This window comes from Aulonocara sp. 'chitande type north' Nkhata Bay, linkage group LG4 (genome assembly GCF_057382095.1).
Source record: "Aulonocara sp. 'chitande type north' Nkhata Bay isolate Kocher_YH1m ecotype deep benthic linkage group LG4, A_spYH_male_GT1.1, whole genome shotgun sequence".
NCBI classification, from domain to species: Eukaryota; Metazoa; Chordata; class Actinopteri; order Cichliformes; family Cichlidae; genus Aulonocara; species Aulonocara sp. 'chitande type north' Nkhata Bay.
In genome coordinates, this window is record NC_141347.1 from 12347588 (window position 1) to 12354770 (window position 7183).

The window sequence follows — 7183 nt, forward strand, 5'->3', positions numbered from 1 at the left end:
CCTTTATAACATATTGTTTGTGAATGAACGGGTTGTTCTTAAGAGTTCACTGAATTTGAGTGTGATAGTGTGATAGGATGCAACAGTTGCAACAAGTTAGTTTGTTAGTTTGTGAAATTTCTTTGGTCCTACATGTACAACAATCAGCTGTTAGTGCTATCTTTAAGCTTCTATGAGTCCACATCACAGAGAGCTGGGCATCTTGTATGCCCAGCTCTCCTCCACTCTCAACATACCCTGGAATAACAGCTCGAAGAAGGCTCACAACACCATAAATGACTCCTCCCATCCAGACTACAAACTGGATCTAAACCAGGGATGTCAAACTTATACTACACTGTGGGTCACATACAGCGTACCTGATCTCAAAGGGGTCAGACTCTTTCTGTCAGCTTAAAGAAAGTTACTACCTTTAACTTAACATTTAATCCCAGAGATATTTTAATACAAGGAAACTGCATTAAATTGGCGGGCCTAATTATACGATGAAACACAGGTGAGAGTAATGACGATGGGGCTTTCAGTCAAAAATGAGAGGAACAAAAGCAGGAAAAAGGCTTGAAAAAGACAGAAAAAAACCGAACCTACAGACTAAAACAGGAAATGACAAAAACATGAAAAACTAACACATGAAGACAAACGTTCAGGCCGGAGGCTGGAAAAACCATAAACACAGCCAATGTAACAAGGATCAAACAGAACAAATACACTAGAAACCTGAAACTATGACATGTTATGACATGACAGAGTGCTTTGAGTAGAAAAGCGCTATATAAGAATCAGTCCATTTACCATTTATCATTTAATCATTGTTGGCTCGCAGACAGACAGACAGGCCATATATCCAAGATACTGACAGGTTAGGGGATATGCTTTCAACAGTTAAAGCAGCACATCATCTGCCAAAGCCAGTGGCATATTTTTCATATTTCAAGTAAGCAGTCTGAATCTGTACCAAGATCTTCATTTCCTCATGCTCCACCTCTTCACCCACTTTCAGGAAATTCGCTGACAGATATACAAACAGACAAATAGCTCTATGTGTCTGATCATATTGTAATTAAAGCATGGGAAGCCCCAAGCATCCCGACAATGTGGTAATTTTACTTTTGAACACTAGGTGTTCTAGTCTTTGTGGCTGTACTTCTATTAAACTTCTCAAAAGGGATTCGTGTATTTTTTCTTAAACCAACAAGTATTTATTTGTACTTCATGCTCTGTGTTGACCAGTATATCAGTACTAGTGCTGATATTAAATGGGTTCTGTGGAAACCATTCCACGTGACTGAGCGAGAAGCAGTTTGCCTCTCAGTCTAATAAACCCTTCACTGCACAAGGAGCCATTTTTGGTAACTTAAATGGACATCAACATTGACCTCGTTATGACTCACTGTGATTTCGTAGAACCAGGTGAATTTCTTCCAGTCAATCAGCAAAGATCAGGTTATGTGGCAGATAATGCAGTGAGATCACTGCATCAGCTCGATCAGCCTGAAGTATTTCAAACTTCAGCGTTCTTCAAGAATTCAGGAAACTGGGTGTTTTTGGCCTTAGCTACTCACACACTTGTCATCATCAGAGATGGGCAGTAACACATTACAAGTAATGTATCATTGTAATCCGATTACTTTTTTCAAGTAATGAGTAAAGTAAGGGAGTGTTTTACTTGCATCTATTTGAAAGAGTGAGTGTAAACAGAAAAAAATATATCTTATTTTATATTCTGGAATATGCAGAAAATAGGTTTAATTGTCAAAGACTGTTGCATATAATTTAATTTTTGCTTGATGCAATGTGCACAAAGTTAAAAGATTAAAACTAATAAAACAAGTTTTGAAAAGAGACTTTTTTATTTGATTACATTTTGTATGATGTATTATGCAGAAAAAGTAGAATTGGGCTGAAAGGTCTATTGCTTTATTGCCTATTCAGGTTGTGTATCATGTTTTTAAAAAGTAACTAAGTAACTGAGTAACTAACTACTTTTGAAAATAAGCAGTCAGTAAAGTAACGTCAGTAAATTTCTGACGAAACCACCACTAGTTAGAAGGCAATTTGTCTACTTCTTGTTACATAGTTACAATTTCTACATCAGTATTTTGCTTTCAGTCGATTTACTGTTCTTTCAAAACTGGCTGACTGACTCAAAAATGTACTCGCTTTTGTTTTGGAGCTGTCTACTGTATTAGGATGTGCTCGATTCAGAGAGTTAACTAGAATGAACTTAAATCTTTGAAAAGAAGTGTAAATGTTTAGCCACATTCTGTTATTACCGCATTATTATAGCAGCGTCATCAAGTACTGTAACACTAGGACGTGCTACAGTTTGATATGTATGTTTGTATGTTATATTTATGAAAAATGCCAGTGAGAAGAAAAATGATGATAAATCAATGGTGCTGTAAAGGTTCTGTGTGTTTTCCCGAATGGTTTTTATATACATGCTTATTGGAAAAATGTATACCCTAAGTGGGTGAGGAACTATATACGGTTACTTCACTGACCTTGACTTGCACAATAAAAACCCCAAAAAGTCACAGAAGTAAAAGAAAACACTGTAATATGCTCCAATAAGACTCTGAGGGCTAAACAGAGGACTTATTACTAAATGATGAGATTTCAGTGTTGTAATAACATCTCTCACAAATTGATTATCTGCACTTTATTGTTGAGGTTAAGGAGCAGCAAAAGAGCAGATACTGGATGCAAATACTTTACATGCATTCAAACAAAGAAACGTGCATTCAGAGTCACATGCACAGGGAGAAGACAGTGCTTTTTGGAATAGAAATATCCTTTATTGTGAAATTCAGCTGTTCCAGCAGCAAAGTGACAGGCAGATGGAGCATTATTCATTTAACTAGCATGGTTAATGGCACTGAATATGTACAAAGATGATATATTCTTGTCTTTTTAAAATGATTTTTTCGACTCACTCCTGATTTGTTATTTACAGTGCAAATTGTTGCGTGTACAGCCTAAGATTAAAACACAAATAGACACAAACAAATAATACGTCGTCACATTTATCTTTACATTTATGTAACTTCATGTAAGAAAATCAACTTTGTGTAATCTGAATCCATTCAAAAGCGTCTTTGTTGCAGTTTATTGGCTACTGTGATGGTATTGACTTTGGGTAATCATAAATGCTCAGCCGTTCCCAAGTCCCGTTTTTGGTGTCCAGCCAGTTGCTGGGAGAATAGATCCCTATCTCTCCTTCCTCCACTTTCTCATTTTCCTCAGAAGGACAAAACTCTTCCTCCTCTGAGCTGCTTTTCCCGGCGCTGTCTCCCCTGTCGCGAAACTTCTCTTCATTAATATTCTTGTAGCAGAAACTGCAGATCCTCAGCTTTTTAGTGGGGTGGATGTGATCGATAACGGCACGTTGCTTGTGTTGCCTCCCTAAGATGATGACCAGAGGGGCAACTGGTTTCCTGTTCAACAATGTGTGGTGCTGTGATAAAGAATAGAAAAAGGGACACACGTTGAGCTGATGTCAGTTTCACAACAGGAAGGTTTATTCTTCACAACAGCTTAGAACAGCTTCAGATATCACCATACTAACTGCAAAGAAATGGCCTTATGCTTCAGTCCGGTTTACCATACATGGCCACAGTTCCCTGAGCTAGAGACTGTATAAATCTCTCAATACAACTTTGACAAAACATAAACAAAATGTTGCTTAAATCCATTGATAATATCAGATCCACAATGTATCACAATAAACACATTTGTTTTACAAAGATAAACAAAACACAATAGTGTACTCTGTACTTCATTTTTAACTACATTTACAAACATCATAAAATTAACTCATTTTTAAACATTTTAATTCTTGTTCAGCACTAAATTATTTATGTGAAATGTATTTCCACTGTACTGACAATGTAACTTCTGTTTTTTAAAATATAGCTATTTTACTCTTTACAAGAAAATAATGTCTTTGACATAAAACAAACATATTCACTAGGGGTGCAACGATATTCGTATCGATATTGAACCGTTCGATACAGTGCTTTCGGTTTGGTACGCATATGTATCGAACAATACAACATTTGTAATTTATTTTATCAACTTTCCTTCTGACGATGCTGTCTGTGTTGAGCGCTCAGTGAATCTGCGTTCGACTACTCCGCCTAGGCTGCACTGTCGAGCGCAGATCCACTGAGCGCTCAACACAGACAGCATCATCAGAAGGAAGAGCGCAGGGCAAGCTAGCGAGACAGAAGTTAAGCTCTCCTTGCAACATGGACCTCCGCCACCCTCATTTAGATCTGGCGTTTGGAATTATTTTGGTTTTCATGTGACGTATGACCCTGAAGGTAAGCGAGTCATGGACTAAAGTAAAACAGTATGTTGGATGTGCCATGCAATGCTCAATTACATGGGTGGGAACTAGTGTGTTAGCGCAGTTAGCTCGTTAACGTGTTGGCCGTCTAGCCCCATGCACGGGGCGATCGGCGGTAGCTCGTTAACGGAGATTTGCCGTGTTGTGGCGTTAAGGTCATTTCAACGAGATTAACCTGAAAGCACTAGTGGGAACACAACGAATATGACTGCACATTTACGCCGACATCATCCTAGTGCAAAGACAAGTGGAAGCAGACAAAAACAAGCAAGCATGCTACTAACTTTAGCCGAGTCATTTAGACAGCTGTTTAATATGCTGCTGAGAATATAGCCCAGAAGAAGTGGATAGTATAGCTTTTATTTTGGAAAGAGACATTTCTCTGTAATAAACTCTCTTTTCCAAAGATGAGTGATTCCTCAATCAGATACAGGGCTCGCAATATCGCTAGCCCGACGTCCCGGGGCTAGCGATTTTTTCAGTCGGGCTACCAAAATCTATCTCTTCCCTGCCCGTCGGGCTATTGTAGGAAGGGAAAATATATGTCAATGCTTTTGCATTCTTTCAGAAATGTAGCTGGGTAATTATGTCATTGGCATCGGTGAGCCACTGTCAATATGTGACATATTGAAATCGCGTTTGAATTTGCGCTTGTTTTTTTGCTTTCACTTTGCAATCGTGCGAACTGTGTATAGAGAGCGACAGCACTGATCCGTGAGTGATGATAATTTGTGCACCAATTCCTCTGACATCGTCTTATCAATCGTTAGCTTACTATGCAAACATGACAAGTGAAATCTCCCGCAGCAAGCTTAAACATGTGAGAGGTTGATCGCGCAGAGAATCGCTGAGCTTATGTGAGTGAGCGTGTAAAAGCGGCAGGATATATATTTTAGTTCTGCTGAGCCAAATAAGACAGGTCAGGGTGAAGAAGTGACAGCCAAAGAAAAGCTTACCACAAAACGGAGAAGTTATGACAAATCAGACTATAAGGCAAAAAGAAAGTGCAGCTTTATGGTTTCATGGACAAAATAATTTCTGTGGCTGCAATATGACGAGCTATATAACCGGGGCTGCACATAAGTGGTCCGCAGGTGCGCATTCGCTGTCAAAATAAAAAACACGCACAAGGGTTAGGGTTAAATTTAAAAACTGTACTTTTGAGTTAAAATATATATTTATAATTTTAATAAATGACAAATTAAAAAGGCATGAACATTTTTTTTGTATCGAAAAAATATTGAACCGTGACACCAAAGTATCGAACCGAACCGTGAATTTTGTGTATCGTTGCACCCCTAATATTCACTGTTCTTATACAACCTACAACTATATAGAGTGCAATGCTCCTTTAACAGCGTTCACTACTACTATGCAGTCAGCATTGATCAAACAGTTTCCTTATAACACTTTATAAATGTCTTTGTATTAAACCACAACATCAACCAGAAGAATAAAACATAGTATAAAACCCATTTATCAGAGTGCATAATACATTACTAGTTCACAGTCCAGAAGTCTCTCACAGGTCAGATTAGCTCCCCCACACACACACTCAGTATTCCACATTAGCCAAGTCCGCTAGCATTAGCATCATTTAGCCTGCAGCCTTAACCCACAATTCAGACACAACTCAGAACGAATCCATTTCTTTAGCGAGTTGCGCTCATTACCCACATAAACAACATCGTCCGTTTGTAAGGTCTGCAGTATACATTCATTTAAATGCATTTACTAACCTGTGATAAAGAATAGAAAAAGGGACACAGGTTGAGTTGATGTCAGTTTCACAACAGGAAGGTTTATTCTTCCTCTGTGCCCCAAAACGCTACTCGATACCACTGCGCGTAATGCGCCCTCTAGCGGCTGGATGTAGGATAGCATTTTAAATGACAGGTACAAAAATACAATCACAACAAAAACCTTTGGGGGGGGGGGGGGGGGGGGGGGGGCTGTTTTCCCCAGTTTATTTCTGATACCAGATTCTACTAGAGAGCTATTCTCAACTCTCTACATTAGGAAAGCGCAGGCCAATAAAGAGTCTGTTTTGGTAGTGTTTTTTGACATAGAAAAGGCATATGATATGTTGTGGAGGGATGGGCTTTTAATCAAGTTGCATAAGTTGGGTATTGGTGGCAGGACATTCAATTGGGTCCAAGACTTTTTATCTGGTAGGAAGATCCAAGTGCAAATTGGGTCTACAATTTCTAATCAGTGCATGGTTGAGAATGGAACGCCACAGGGCAGTGCGATTAGTCCCCTGCTTTTTGTTATAATGATCAATGATGTTTTTTCTGATGTTCCTGAGGGAATTGGGAGGTCTTTGTTCGCTGATGATGGTGTGTTATGGAAAAAAGGAAGAAATATTGAGCACCTAGTGGGCAAGGTTCAGGAGGCTGTGAATATGGTGGTTGAGTGGGGATTTGACTGGGGATTCAGGTTTTCGGTGGAAAAAACAAAAGTGATGTTCTTTACCAAAAGAAAAGTGAGTGAGACTTTCACATTGACACTGTATGACAAGGTAATTGGGAAAGTGAGCTCTTTTAAGTACTTAGGTGTTGTGTTTGATTCGAGACTGACATGGTGGGAGCATATTGATCGGATTGAAACCAAATGCAACAAAGTTATTAATGTTATGAGGTGTGTAGCTGGGAGGGGTTGGGGAGCGAGCTCTTCTGCTTTGAAAAGACTTTACCAGGCATTAATTAGGTCGGTCTTTGATTATGGGTGTGTGGCATATGGTTCAGCAGCTCCTTCTGTGTTGAGACGTTTGGATGTTCTGCAATTGAAAGCCCTTAGAGTATGCTGTGGAGCTTTTAAGACGTCTCCAGT